Source organism: Lacerta agilis, chromosome 11 (genome assembly GCF_009819535.1).
Source record: "Lacerta agilis isolate rLacAgi1 chromosome 11, rLacAgi1.pri, whole genome shotgun sequence".
Lineage (NCBI taxonomy): Eukaryota > Metazoa > Chordata > Lepidosauria > Squamata > Lacertidae > Lacerta > Lacerta agilis.
Window position 1 is genome coordinate 9,336,626 of NC_046322.1, and position 15,496 is coordinate 9,352,121.

The window sequence follows — 15,496 nt, forward strand, 5'->3', positions numbered from 1 at the left end:
AAAGCTGACTCAGTGAAGCATGTCTGCTTCCACACACAGCAGAGAAAGTGAATCAAGTTTCAAATTTAGCGGTAATACCTGCATTTCAGGGGGGGGTTGGACTAGATGACCCTCGTGGTCATTTCCGACTCGAGAAGTCTATGAATATCTGATTCTATAAGGGGCCACACAGCTCAGGGGCAGGACATCTGTTCCACATGCAGGAGGTCTCAGGCTCAATCACCAGCATCTCCAGGTATGACCAGGAATGGTCCTTGCCTGGAATCCTGGAGAGCAGCTGCCGGTCAGTGCAGACATTACTGAGCTAGATGGCCCAATGATCTCAGTATAAGGCACCTTCCTGTGGCCCAAGGGGCAGCAAAACTGAAATGCTGAGCAGAAGGCTGGGTGAATTAGAAGGGGTTGTGTCCTTAAACAGATAGCATTTCAGTACACTGCAGATGGTGACAGCAGTCACGAAATTAGAAGACGCCTGCTTCTTGGGAGAAAAGCAATGACAAACCTAGACAGCATCTTAAAAAGCAAAGACATCACCTTGCCAACAAAGGTCCGTATAGTTAAAGCTATGGTTTTCCCTGTAGTAATGTACGGAAGTGAGAGCTGGACCATCAAGAAGGCTGATCGCCGAAGAATTGATGCTTTTGAATTATGGTGCTGGAGGAGACTCTTGAGAGTCCCATGGACTGCAAGAAGATCAAACCTATCCATTCTCAAGGAAATCGGCCCTGAGTGCTCACTAGAAGGACAGATCCCGAAGTTGAGGCTCCAGTACTTTGGCCACCTCATGAGAAGAGAAGACTCCCTGGAAAAGACCCTGATGTTGGGAAAGATGGAGGGCACAAGGAGAAGGGGACGGCAGAGGATGAGATGGTTGGACAGTGTTCTTGAAGCTACCAACGTGAGTTTGGCCAAACTGCGGGAGGCAGTGAAGGATAGGCGTGCCTGGTGTGCTCTGGTCCATGGGGTCACGAAGAGTCGGACATGACTGAACGACTGAACAACAACAAATCCTGATGGAGAATGGGAGAACAAGGTGAAAAAAGCAATAATTTTGCCCATTGACTGCCTTCAGAGCTCTTTATCTTGGCATTCTTGATAAATTCATAACTAGATTTTCATTGCGCAGTTGCCTGGAGCAGTCCATTAGCTCCCCCAGTCGAATCACAACCCCAATGATACCTTATCACTCCATCTCCTTTGCATTTGGCATGATGCAATTGCACTAATTATCCAGCCTCTTTCAGTAGCTTCACTTTGCCCCCATCCTGTGATAAAGACTTCCAAGGCTGACGGATTCTATTTTACTTAAACGCACAGTCACATGTGAATTTGCACCCGGAGCTGTGACGCGGTATATCAAGGCCATCAGAAGCCCATCAGACATAACTTTACCTCTGCAGACAAGGACATTTTAAAAAATCAGTTCCTGAAAGCTGGTTTTTAAGTCACGCTTGACGTCTTCCGCTATCTTCTAAGCCGACGTGATGTTTGTTCCTCCAGAAGCTTTATCACCCTGCTCTGTAGTAAACTATCCCAGCAGTTGCTGGGAATGTTTTGCTTCCCCTGTGAAAACCTCCAACAGAAACCTAAATAAGTGGGATACTAGCAGAGAGGAGCATTTTTCTAATCCTGACCTGGTAAAAAATATTCAGTGGTGTCCGTCCAAACATACCCAGAACCTGGAGAATGCCCAAGAGCAGATTTGGGGACCTATAAGGCGCTGTGGGTTAAACCACAGAGTCTAGGGCTTGCTGATCAGAAGGTCAGCGGTTCGAATCCCTGCCATGGGGTGAGCTCCCGTTGCTCGGTCCCTGCTTCTGCCCACCTAGCAGTTCGAAAGCACGTCAAAGTGCAAGTAGATAAATAGGGACCGCTCCGGCGGGAAGGTAAACGGTGTTTCCGTGCACTGCTCTGGTTCACCAGAAGTGGCTTTGTCATGCTGGCCACATGACCCGGAAAAACTGTCTGCGGACAAACGCCGGCTCCTTCGGCCTATAGAGCGAGATGAGCGCCACAACCCCAGAGTTGGACATGACTGGACCTGATGGTCAGGGGTCTCTTTACCTTTACCTTTAAGGAGAAGGATCTGGTACATAAGTGCAGGTTCATTCACAAAACGCTGGATGTTGCCAATAATGTTTAACCGTAGTCAAAAGGCATGGTGGTTTATTGCCTTCAACTGGGCTAATGTTCCCTGGGTTAAAACAGGGGAAGGCACGGTTTAGGAAAGGCCAAGATACCCATTGGGTATATATAGGGAGAAACCAATGAGTGCGGCTTGGGGTGCATGGGTGGGTGTAAGTGAAACTCTTAAGCATGTCTTGCGCATAAGAACCAACTGCTGGATCAGGTCCATGGCCCATCTAAGCCAGCATCCTGTTCTCACAGTGGGAAACCCGCAAGCCTGTGGGAAATCCGCAAGTAGGACCTGATCACAAGATCACTCTCCCCTCCTGTGGCTTCCAGCAACTGGCATGCAGAAGCATTACTGCATGGAAGCAGAACATAGCGATCATGGCAGGTAGCCCACTTATAGCCACTTCATGAATTTGTTGGCATCCGTGTGTCTCGGAAGACAATGGAAGAGTGTGCTTGCGGGGCTGAAGTCAAATCGCTGGAGTTACAGCACCTGCTGTGGCTGTAGAGAGACACGCTTTGTTGCAGCTGGGGCAGATGAAGGCGTCTGGTTGTGCTGCTTGCTGCAGATGCACCACGGGATTTCTTCTCTCTGCGCTCCTCCCAGTGGTCATTCCTCCTCTGGTCACTGCTACGGATGTACAACCTGCCTGTCTTGTCACCAGGTGCTGTGGTCATCTGCAGGGGATCCCCAGAGAGCCAGCTTCTCCAGGTATGGCCAGGAACGGTCCTTGCCTGAAATCCTGGACAGCAGTTGCCGGTCAGTGCAGACATCACTGAGCTAGATGGGCTGATGATCTCAGTATAAGGCAGCTTCCTGCGGCCCAAGGGACAGCAAAACTGAAACGCTGAGCAGAAGGCTGAGTGAAATAGAAGGCGTTGTGCCCTTAAACAGATAGCATTTCGGTATCCTGATGGAGAATGGGAGGACAAGGTGAAAAAAAGCAATAAACACATAGTGGGATTAATGTCGCCAGCCTCCACGTCTCATTTGCAATGTCATTCTAACACATACAGTTGGTCTGCCAATGGGCCTGGTGCCTGAAGCCAGCTCCCCGCTGGGGACCCTGCCATCTTCCATTCTGTGGGCATGGCCACGCCAGCGTGGAAAAGCTACCTAAGTTCGTGGCCATCGCTGACTCCTGTGGCAGCAAGTTCCAGAGTTTAACTATGCACCACATGATGAAGCACTTTCTCCTGTCTCTCCTAGATATTCCAATGTTCATGTTCAGCTTCATTTGATGTCCATGAATTCTAGTGTTATGAGAGACAAGAGAAAAACTTTTCTCTATGCCCTGCATAATTTTATAAATTCCCATCGTGTCACTTTTAACCATGTAGCTGCAGGGCAGATAGAATACCCATATATAGTTAATTTAAAATAATTACATCCCTACCTTTCAAACAGTTATCCAAAGCGACTAACAAAATCCAAGTCCAGTGCTTTCACTGTACTCTTTTTAGCACCTGCTAAAAACATTTCAGGATGCGGGTGGCGCTGTGGGTTAAACCACAGAGCCTAGGGCTTGCTGATCAGAAGATTGGCAGTTCGAATCACCACAACGGGGTGACCTCCTGTTGCTCTGTCCCTGCTCTTGCCAATCTAGCAGTTCAAAACCACGTCAAAGTGCAAGTAGATAAATAGGTACCGCTCCAGTGGGAAGGTAAACGGTGTTTCTGTGCAGTGCTCTGGTTCATCAGAAGCGGCTTAGTCATGCAGGCCACATGACCCGGAAGCTGTACGCCGGCTCCCTTGGCCAGCAACGCGAGATGAGCGCCGCAACCCCAGAGTCGGACACGACTGGACCTAATGGTCAGGGGTCCATTTACCTTTACAAACATTTCTACTCAGATATGTAGAATGACATTTTTCAGTTCGTTCAGTTCAGTTTTATTTTTATTTTTATTTTTTTTAAAAAAGATTCATTTTTTATAAGATAAAACATATAAAACAATTACAAAAACAAATACAACACAAACAACTCTTATATATTCCTCACATATATTCCTTAACATCGTAGGGCGACTTCCCGCAGCCTCTCCTTTCTGGGTTTCATTTCTATTCATCAAGTTTCATAAATTAAACAAATATCCATTATTCATTGCTAATTCATTATCCAGTTTTAAATTCCCTATGTCAATTATCTATATCATTTATACCCAATTTTGTAGCAGAAACCTATAACTACTTCGCTAGGATTTCAAACATTTAAACTTTAAAATATTTTTTCAAATAAATTTTAATTTTTCCCCAATCTTCCAGCACCGTTTCCTCCCTCTGGTCATGCAATCTCGCTGTAAGCTTGGCAAGTTCCTTAAAGTCTATCATTTTCATTTGCCAATCTTCTACCGTCTGTATCTCATGGGTCTTCCAGTTCTTCGCCATTAGTATTCTTGCTGCTGTTGTGGCATACAAAAAGAAAGTACAGGTGAAACTTGAAAAATTAGAATATCATGGAAAAGTCCATTTATGTAAGCAATTGATTTCATTAGCTATAGGAGTTCAATATATGAGATAGACTCACAACATGCAAAGCGAGATACGTCAAGCCTTTGTTTGTTATAATTGTGATGATTATGGCGCACAGCTGATGAAAACCCCAAAGTTGAAATTATTAATTTAGGGTTCTCGTCAGCTGGACGCCATAATCATCACAATTATAACAAATAAAGGTTTGATGTATCTCGCTTTGCATGTCATGAGTCTATCTCATATATTAGTTTCACCTTTTAAGTTGAACTACTGAAAGAAATGGACCTTTCCACGATATTCTAATTTTTTCGAGTTTCACCTGTATAGTCCTTTTGGGGGATTTCATCCCCTATGATTCCCAAAAGAAAGGCTTCTGGTTTCTTGAAGAAGGTGTCTTTTAACACCTTTTTCATTTCATTATCAGTTCAGTTTTAATTTAAATAGTTGCTTTTAACTGTTTTCACCAATAGTTGCATTGCTTTACGCTTTTGCAAACCAGTTAGAGTTCAAGTTACAGGTAGGTAGCCGTGTTGGTCTGCCATAGTCAAAACAAAATAAAAAATAATAAAAATTCCTTCCAGCAGCACCTTAGAGACCAACTAAGTTTGTTCTTGGTATGAGCTTTCGTGTGCATGCACACTTCTTCAGATACGCTCATACCAAGAACAAATTTATTTGGTTTCTAAGGTGCTTCTGGGAGGATTTTTTGAAAATTCAGTTTGAATTCTGTTTTTGTTTTTTTTACAATTAAGCAGCACATCGGTTTCATGAAAGGAAGAAATAAAATCAAAGCAGTGGGTAGGGGGAGAAAACATTGCAACAGAACCAGAAGCCAAAAAATTATCCCCTGGAAAACCACATCGTCTACTTACCGTCTGAACACCAAAGATGTGGCAGAAGAAGCCCCTTAGGATTTTTCCCCCTCCTGAAAATTTCTTGCTCCCAGTTAAAAGTTATCCCTCCCCTGCATTACAGATGTGCTTCCAAGGATGACATTTATGAAGGGGAACAAGAAGATCTCAAGGCAAAACAGGCTCAGAGATATCCATGGCAAACCGGCACTTCTCGTCCTGGTTTCAAGGTCACTGTTTATCCCACGGGTTTAAGTGTTCTAGCTGCACAAAGGGACACAGGCAAAGGCCTAATCCAGGCCCACAGCTGCAGAACACACTTGGCACAGATAACATTCCAGGGTTAACTCCCAGCATCTCCAGCTTCAAGCAATAGTACAGAACCCCTCGCCACGTCTGGGGCCAGGAGGCTGGCTTAGGGGTACAGAGAAGGCCCTGCGATGTTCAGTTATGCCCTGATCGCCCTGCTTGCTTACACACACACACACACACACACACACACACACACACACACACCTGTAACAAATATTCCAGTGCCTTCCTTATACACCTTTAGGTGCCAGGTGAAAACATTGCTCTTCGACCAGGTTGACATCCAATATTCTTTTAAAACTTCCCTAAACAGGCCTGCCTTCAGGTATTTTTTGAATGTCAGATAGTTATTTATCTCTTTGATCTCTGCTGGGAGGGCGTTCCACGGGGCGGGCGCCACTACCGAGAAGGCCCTCTGCCTGGTTCCCTGTAGCTTTGCTTCTCGCAGTGAGGGAACCGCCAGAAGGCCCTTGGCTCTGGATCTCAGTGTCCGGGCTGAACGATGGGGGTGGAGACGCTCCTTCAGGTATACAGGACCGAGGCTGTTTAGGGCTTTAAAGGTCAGCACCAACACTTTGAATTGTGCCCGGAAACGTACTGGGAGCCAATGTAGCTCTCTCAGGACCGGTGTTATATGGTCCCGGCGGCCACTCCCACTCACTAGTCTAGCTGCCGCATTCTGGATTAATTGCAGTTTCCGGGTAGCCCCACATAGAGCACATTGCAGTAGTCCAAGTGGGAGATAACTAGAGCATGCACCACTCTGACGAGACAGTCTGCGGGCAGGTAGGGTCTCAGCCTGCGTACCAGATGGAGCTGGTAGACAGCCGCCCTGGACACAGAATTAACCTCCATGGACAGCTGTGAGTCCAAAATGACTCCCAGGCTGCGTACCTGGTCCTTCAGGGGCACAGTTACCCCATTCAGGACCAGGGAATCCCCCACACCCGCTCGCACCCTGTCCCCCAAAAACAGTACTTCTGTCTTGTCAGGATTCAACCTCAATCTGTTAGCCGCCATCCATCCTCCAACCGCCTCCAGGCACTCACACAGGTCCTTCACCACCTTCACTGGTTCTGATTTGAAAGAGGTAGAGCTGAGTATCATCCGCATACTGATGGACACCCAGCCCAAACCCCCTGATGATCTCTCCCAGTGGCTTCATATAGATATTAAAAAGCATGGGGGAGAGGACAGAACCCTGAGGCACCCCACAGGTGAGAGCCCAGGGGTCTGAACACTCATCCCCCATCACCACTTTCTGAACACGGTCCAGGAGGAAGGAGCAGAACCACTGTATAACAGTGCCCCCAGCTCCCAACCCCTCTAGCCGGTCCAGAAAGATGTTATGGTCAATGGTGTCAAAGGCCGCTGAGATCCAGCAGAACTAGGAAACAACTCTCACCTTTGTCCCTAGCCCGCCGGAGATCATCAACCAGCGCGACCAAGACAGTTTCAGTCCCATGATGAGGCCTGAATCCCGACTGGAAGGGATCCAAATGGTCCGCATCCTCCAGGCGTGCTTGGAGTTGTTCAGCAACCACCCGCTCAATCACCTTGCACAGGAATGGTAGATTTGATACTGGGCGATAGTTGGAGCATATTGGCCGGGTCTAAAGATGTTTTTTTAAGAAGCGGTTTAATGACCGCCTCTTTCAGCGGGTCTGGGAAGACTCCCTCACAGAGGGAAGCATTCACCACCCCGCGAAGCCCATCGCCCAGCCGTTCCCGGCTCGCTTTGATTAGCCAGGATGGACAAGGATCAAGGAGACAAGTGGTCAGTTTCGCTCGCCCAAGCAGCCTGTCTACATCCTCGGAGGTAACAGATTGAAATTGATCCCATGAAACATGACTAGACAGGTCTCTAGCACTCTCCCACCCCGGCCCTGCTCCCACGGTGGAGTCTACCTCCTTCCGAATCTGAGCGACTTTTATCTGCAAAAAAACTTTGCAGAAGCATTGCAGGAGATCTTGGGGTCCCTACCAGGCCCCGGTGACAAAGGTGGTTCTGATAAATTGCGAACCACCTGGAAGAGTCTCCTGCTGCTGTTTTCTGCAGATGCAATAGAGACGGTGAAGGTGGTCCTCTTCGCTGTCGCCATTGCCACTTGGTAGGCTCGGAGTTGAGCTCTAGCTTGTGTCTGGTATACAAATTTAACAAATAACAAAATAATGAAAGTTACCAGTACCATTTTTCCAGAACTCACCAGGAACACTTCACTTGTTCTCTTATAATGGCAATGGCACCTACCCGAGAGGTGCCAGAACGGAGTTCCATCAAGTTCCGGCTGGAGACCCCCCCCCCCGTTACACGTTTTCTCTCTTTTCAGCTATTGTCGATTATAACTCACCTTTTCAATGCTTTTACGTATTTAACTGTTTTTCTGCTGAGAATTTTAAAAGCTCCATTTTACATTTCTGCAAATAGTTTAGAGGTTTGTTTTACAATCAACAAATCTTGTTAGATAGATTTGTGGTGCTAATGCTCTCGCCTCCGTTGTTTGGAAGCCGTTTGCTTCGGAATGCAAGTTGCTGGGAATCTCAAGTGGGGAGGGTGCTGTTGTGCTCAGGACCTGCTTGTGGGCTTCACATAGACATCTAGGTTGACCACTGTGGGAAAAGCATGCTTCGGGAGATTGGTCACCTTACCTAATGATAGGGGCGGTCCTCCATTAATTGCTGACTGCTACTGTAGAGCATGGAGGGACGTGAGTGGCACTGTGGTCTAAACCACAGAGCCCAGGGCTTGCCGATCAGAAGGTCGGCGGTTCGAATCCCCACGATGGGGTGAGCTCTCGATGCTCGGTCCCTGCTCCTGCCAACCTAGCAGTTCGAAAGCACGTCAAAGTCCAAGCAGATAAATAGGTACCGCTCCGGCGGGAAGGTAAACGGTGTTTCCGTGCGCTGCTCTGGTTCATGGACTGCAAGAAGATCAAACCTATCCATTCTCAAAAAATCAGCCCTGAGTGCTCACTAGGACAGATCCTGAAGTTGAGGCTCTAGTACTTTGGCCACCTCATGAGAAGAGAAGACTCCCTGGAAAAGACCCTGATGTTGGGAAAGATGGAGGGCACAAGCAGAAGGGGACGACAGAGGATGAGATGGTTGGACAGTGTTCTCGAAGCTACTAACATGAGTTTGGCCAAACTGCGAGAGGCAGTCAAGGATAGGCGTGCCTGGCGTGCTCTGGTCCATGGGGTCACGAAGAGTTGGACATGACTGAACGACTGAACAACAACAACAACAACAAAAGCTCTGGTTCACCAGAAGTGGCTTAGTCATGCTGGCCACATGACCCGAAACGCTGGCTCCCTCGGCCAGTAAAGCGAGATGAGCGCCACAACCCCAGAGTCGTCCACGGCTGGACCTAATGGTCAGGGGTACCTTTACCTTACTGTTGTAGAGCATGCTAGCTGTCGGAGCACTTCCAGCAGTGGTTGAAAGCAGAACAGTGGCATACTGCTTTGTGTAGAGATACACAGTTACATCATTTGACGGATCACTTAGCTGCCGACCATGTGGTTTGACTAAAGGAAGAATTCCATCCTTCCTAAATGATCTGTGGCTCCCTTATAAATATCTCCTTTCATGATTTCAACATGCATCTTTCATGAAATATGGATTTCATTTTCTTCCCTCTCTCATTTTAAGGCCAGTAATAGGCTCGTGTTTTAAAAATAATTCCCAGTTCTAGGTTTCTGTGACCAGGGGCTACAACTGCATTTCTTTTTATTTTTTACAATCCAATTTAAAAATGGCAAGGGAGAAGGATTTCAAATGCACCATAAAAATTAGCCGTTCATGGTCAAAAGGGAGGCCTTTGATGTATGGAAGCCTTCCATTCAAGTCCAGAAATCATGGTGGCCTATAGTAACATTTTTTTTAAAGCACCTTAAAAATACAACGCAAGTAATTTCCTGTGCAACCTCTCTTTCAAGTTCAGTGGAATCATGGCTTTTTTTGTGTGGGAGCAGCAGAAACAAATAAAAGTGATTCTGGTTTTGATCACCAAAAGAGAGAAAGAGCGCCTGTCCCTCCCAGTGAGCTTTCTAGAACATTCTATCTCCCCAACATCTCTTTGGCAAAACACCATTTAGTGGAATACAAAACAAGTGTTTCAACTTTTTGAAGACAACGGAAGAAATTCAATGTGGCACTAAACTGAAGTCCTTTAGCGGTGTGCTAGTTGCGCTAGTGCAGGCATGTCCAACAGGTAGATCGTGACCTACCGGTAGATCACTGGACGTCTGTGGTAGATCACTGGTAGATCATTGGCTCCCCCCAAAGAAGCTGAACAACTGTAGCTCCCCTAAAAAAAGCTCAACATTTTACCACCTCCCTGAAAAAACTCAACAACTTTGACCCAACCCCCCCAAATGGGCCTTCCTCCTTTCTAAAAAAAACAACTTTGACCTGAACCCCCCAAAAGTGGGTAGATCACTGCCAGTATTCAACTCTGTGAGTGGATCGCAGTCTCTTGGTAGTTGGCCACCCCAGCGCTAGTGGAATGGCTTGCACAAGAAAAGGCGCAGGAAGCCAGCATAGTTTTCATGTCTTCTTGTTCAGCGATCTGATGTCATCCCAATACCCCCAATCTGCACAACAAACTTCCCACTGGTGCAACTGTTGTGCTGGATTTTTAGACTGCAAACCGCCCTGCGATCCTCAGATGATGGGCGCCGTATAAATTTAATAAACAACAAAGAAATGGTTATAATTTCATTTTGTGTCATCATTACCCACACATCAGCCCAACAAGCCTTTTGCTGGCCGTCAAGGAATGTTGACTCCAGACCATAATTTCCTAAACCATGTGCTAAGATCTGCAAATGAGACAATAAAGGAATTAATTAATTAAGGTTCCAGGATCTTTGACACGAGAAGGCTCTTAGCCCATAATCTGTTACCTGTCCCATTTAACTGAACATGCCAAGGCTTGAACCTGGGACAAACAGAGGCTCTGCCACCAAGCGACTGGTGCAACTCCACTCTGGTCCGAACACATTCAGGCTCTACCACCCCAGAGGACCAAATGTGGCCCCCCACGTCTTCCTTTGTGGCCCTTAGGACTCTGAAAATGCCACACCCTTCACCACCCTTCCTTTGTGCCCTACGTGAATGTATTTGACTGGCTCAAATGGGTCCTCCGACAGCAGGTATGCCTCATCTTTCTCTGCTTAGGATGCCTGCAGAAACTTCAGTTGTACATATCTATTGCTCCACCCATTCTTGCCTCTGGCCCCAAACACCTTTGGCAAGAGACCCCTGGAAAGTTCCCCACAAGGAATCACAGCACTGCAGTGCAACCTAGTCAACCCCCCCCCTTGCAATGCATGAATCTCAGCTCAAACATCCATGACAGACGGCCATCCAACCTCTGCTTAAAAACCTCCAAGGAAGGAGTCCACCACGTCCCGAGGGAGACAGCTCCACTGTCAAACAGCTCTTACTGTCAGAAAGTTCTTCCCAATGTTGAGTCGGAATCTCCTTTCTTGCTACCATATTTTTCGCTCCATAAGACGCACTTTTTTCCTCCTAAAAAGTAAGGGAAAAACCTGTATGTCTTATGGAGCGAATGGTGGTCCCTGGAGCTAAATTGCCCAGGGGCCAAAAGCAGATTGCGCTTTTTATTTTACTAAGAAAAAAAGGGGTGTTGAAAGGACCCCGCTCAGCAGCTGATCAGCAAGAGATCGGGAGAGAGATAAGAGTCCCAGCTCCCTTTCAGCCCCGCCCCCTTGCCCAGGCCTCCATTGTTGAATGTGCTGCAGAGGGAGGTTGTTTGTTTCCCCAGGACATGTGACTAGCTGATTAGATTATCTGTCTGGAAACAGTAGAAACTGCTCCCTTTCCTTAAGATTTTTCAGAAATGTGAGTTGAACCCCATAAAAATGGGGCTTTTCCTCTTTGCTATTCCCCCTTTGCAAAAGGAGCTTTGCTTTTCCCCCTTTGCAAAAAAAGCTGCAAAACTTTTAGCTGATCCTCAAAAAAACAGGGCTTTACCCTTTGCAAAAAAGCTGCAAAACTTTTAGCTGATCCTACAAAAAACCCCAGGGCTTTCTCCTTTGCAAAAAAGCTACAAAACTTTTAGCTGATCCTCAAAAAACCAGGGCTTTTCCCTTTATAAAAAAGCTGTAAAACATTTAGCTGATCCTAAAAAAAACAGGGCTTTTCCCTTTGCAAAAAAGCTGCAAAACTTTTAGCTGATCCTCAAAAAACCAGGGCTTTTAGAGGAGGAAAACCAGAAAAATATTTTTTTTTCTTGTTTCCTCCTCTAAAAATGAGGTGTGCCCTATGGTCCATTGCGTCCTATGGAGCAACAAATACAGTACTTGAAGAGGTGCAGGCTATCACAGCAAAAGCTTGGTATTTTTAGGGGTTGCTTCATAATAAGGGGGGGGGTGAGAAAAAGGATGGCGTAAAGAGGGGCGGAGGCAGGCACAAAAAAAGTTGCAAATGTAAGTACAGTGGTACCTTGGTTTTCAAACGCCTCCGTTGACGAACATTTCGGTTTTCGAACGCCATAAACCCGGAAGTAAATGCATCGGTTTTTGAACACGCCTCAGAAGTCAAACATGCTACGGGGCTTCTGTATTGAGTTTTCGGTTTTCGAACGTTTCATAACTCGAACTGTCTTCCGGAACGGATTATGTTCCAAAACCGAGGTGCCACTGTATTCATATAGTGCCCTTCGATTCTTCTCTCAGGGCAGTTTTCAAAAAGAGTAAAAGCAATACAAAAACCAATTAAGCAAAAAAATAAAATAAAATAAAGTCTCGAGACCAGCATTGAACAGTCAGCAGAATTAAAACTGCACCCCAGAAACAAACAAAAAGGTCTTCACAACAATTAAGGGCAACGGCAGGCAAAGATTTCTGGGGATAATGTTCCACCAACTGGGATGCCATCAAGAAGGCCCATTCTGTGATGGTCAACTCCTTTACCTCAAATGGTGACTCACCAGGGACCTTCAATTGCAAATTGGGATAGTGAGATACACACAGGCAGGACATACTGAAGATCTCACACATGCATTTACGTCCACATTACCAAATGCTTCCTTACTTCACAAAACGTCAAAGCAGCCTGCTCCATTCTTTCATTGGTGAAAAGTGATCCTTGACTTGGGTACCGTTTCTGACGTTTCATTCCAAAACTCACCTTTCTGTAAGGTCTGGATCAGCGTTAGAAACTCAGATATATTAGCTAGGTGCCAAAAGGCTCCTTAAAACTAAAGGTTACAGCTGCCAAAATGGAATGCCTACATGCCATTTGGGGGCAAGGTGGCTCTGGTGTCTTATTTCTCAAATGATGGACTGACTGTGGTTGATTATCAGTTAAACATCTGGCGAGTTCAGATGACAACCTTGAGCTAGGTTTAGAGCTTTGAGAACTTAAGGAAGAAACGTCACTTGATCGAGGGACAGTCCACATATATATTGGTCTATTCCGACCTCTTTTTCTTAATGGTGACTGCTCTTGCTCAGGCTACACAGAAAAAAGCATTTTGGTTCCAGAAATTCATTCAGATTGTGCAGATAAAATATAGCCGACAGAATTCTACAGGATGGGGTACTAGTGTGTGAAAACAGTCCAAATCCAATGGTCCGCAGGCGTGCACCTCCAGATGGTGATGTCTGGCATTATCCTGGCACCCAGGCATCTTCACTTGTTTGCAACTGGTCGAGAGCCAGGTGCAAAATGCATGTAGCTAATTTCGAACACTGGTCCTGATGAAGGGAGCCAAGGCACTGACAAGGGATCATTTACTCAAAGTCTCCTTTTGCAGAGAGTTTGGTTTTCAAGACCTCTCACCCCCGCTCTCTTCCTGGAACCAATTTATACATGTAAACTGTGGCCTGGCTGTCTTTTATTAAGCAACACCTGGAAGGCCAACAAGCTCCACATCCCCCTGCAACAAGGGTGAGGGCCAAGGAAAGTGTTACAGCCCTGACCCTTTGTCCACTGGAAATCTTATTTAAAAACTCTTCTTTTATCGGGTTTTTAAATGGCTTCTAAGTAGCACACCACCAACTTCGCTTTTAGCTATCATAATTGAACACAGGCCACTATTCAAGAGGAACAGCTGAGAGCCAAGAATTTCCGTCCATTTTTGCCGTTTTGCATTGTTCCATGTCTTTAGGCATCTTCCTTTGGACAGTTCCGCCCTGCCTGTGCAAGTTTTGCATTAACAAGCTCTATATTTATCATTGACAGTTCAATGAACTTGAGCACCTGCCAGGAAGGGGACGGTGCCTTTGAACCAAACTGGAATAAATGAGTAGGGCGCCATCGGAACAAAATCCGGGCATGCTCTCTTGCAAGGTATCATATGAGACAAGCTGGCTATAAAGCCTCTCTGACACAATGCATAGAGCGCAGGCCCTGACCACAGCTCAGCAGATTACACAATTCCCCTTAATATGATTGGAAATAAAAGTTGTCACTAAAACACAAATTCCCATCCCTCAGATTTTAACAGCTTTTCGAGAGAACAGCAACCAGCAATACGCTTGTGCCATACACTTGTTCCTCTAAAAAGGGGGGGGGGGAGAGACTACCACCAGGCATGGATGATCACAATGTTTACCAACTTTAATAGGTTATTGCCACTAAACACAACAGTGTAAAGCCCTTTAGCCCGATCAAGTGCCAACAGCTGAGATTTTGTAGGGTTTTGTAATTTCTGCCAAGGAGCAATGTGATGGCAAGAGGGAAGAAGGGAGGAAGGAAGGAAGGAAGAGAAGGATAGGAGAGTAGCCTGAGTAGGACAAGGGCATACTGAGGAAATGAGAGAGGCCCAAGCACAACTTTTCACAACAACTGACAATTTGGCTAGCTTGCTTTTGAACTTGCTACCATGGCACTGAGGGTCAGAAACTGGTTTTTCCTTTAACTTAAGTTCTGTGAAAGACACTTTCCACAAATGTTCTGCGATTACTGCCTGACAGCAGCCGTGTCTTCTATACTGATGCATCAAGATCCTGGAAATCACTCCAGCAATACACACAGCCATTGTGCTTTCACATTTGCTAGACAATGAAAGCATTTTGTCCCCCCCCCCCCGGAAGCAAAAGATGCTCAAAAGATTTCTGCTTTGGAATGGCAGGCCTGCTCCCATCAAACCATGCCATATTGCAAATCCCACCCCTGTCTCCAGTTTCAAGAGAGCTTTACGCCAAGTTCAATCAGACCCCCTCAGGCACGCAAAACAAGTCACAGAGTTTTGGATCCTGGACCAGTTATCACAGATAGTATATAAAGCAGTCCTCTAATCAGAGGATGTCTGCACAGTGTTGCTGCTTAACCATTCAAACAAGCCATGGTGAGAATTAAATTTTTTATTAGTGTATTCACATATTAGGCAAATGCAACACGCATGAAAGCTTATTTCTTAGGTTCACAAGTTCTACCAATACATTAGGCTACTGGTAAAACTACACAAATTGGTAATGGCTTCGCCAATTCTTTTTAAATTGTCTGACCCACTTTGATTGCCCACCCTCAGGCTCGATATTTGGTATTGCTCCTATGCCCTATTTCTTAAGGCATAAAAAAATCCATCATTTATCTTCCGTTCAGTCAGCTGATTGCAAAGCTTAACACTGGCCACGTTTGTTCTCAAAGCTGAAGTTGTCACTAGGTGTACTTACAAAGTACAATACTAGTGCAAATAAACGATTTGGGGTGGGGTGGGGGGGAAGGAAAGAAAACAGACAAAAAAAGG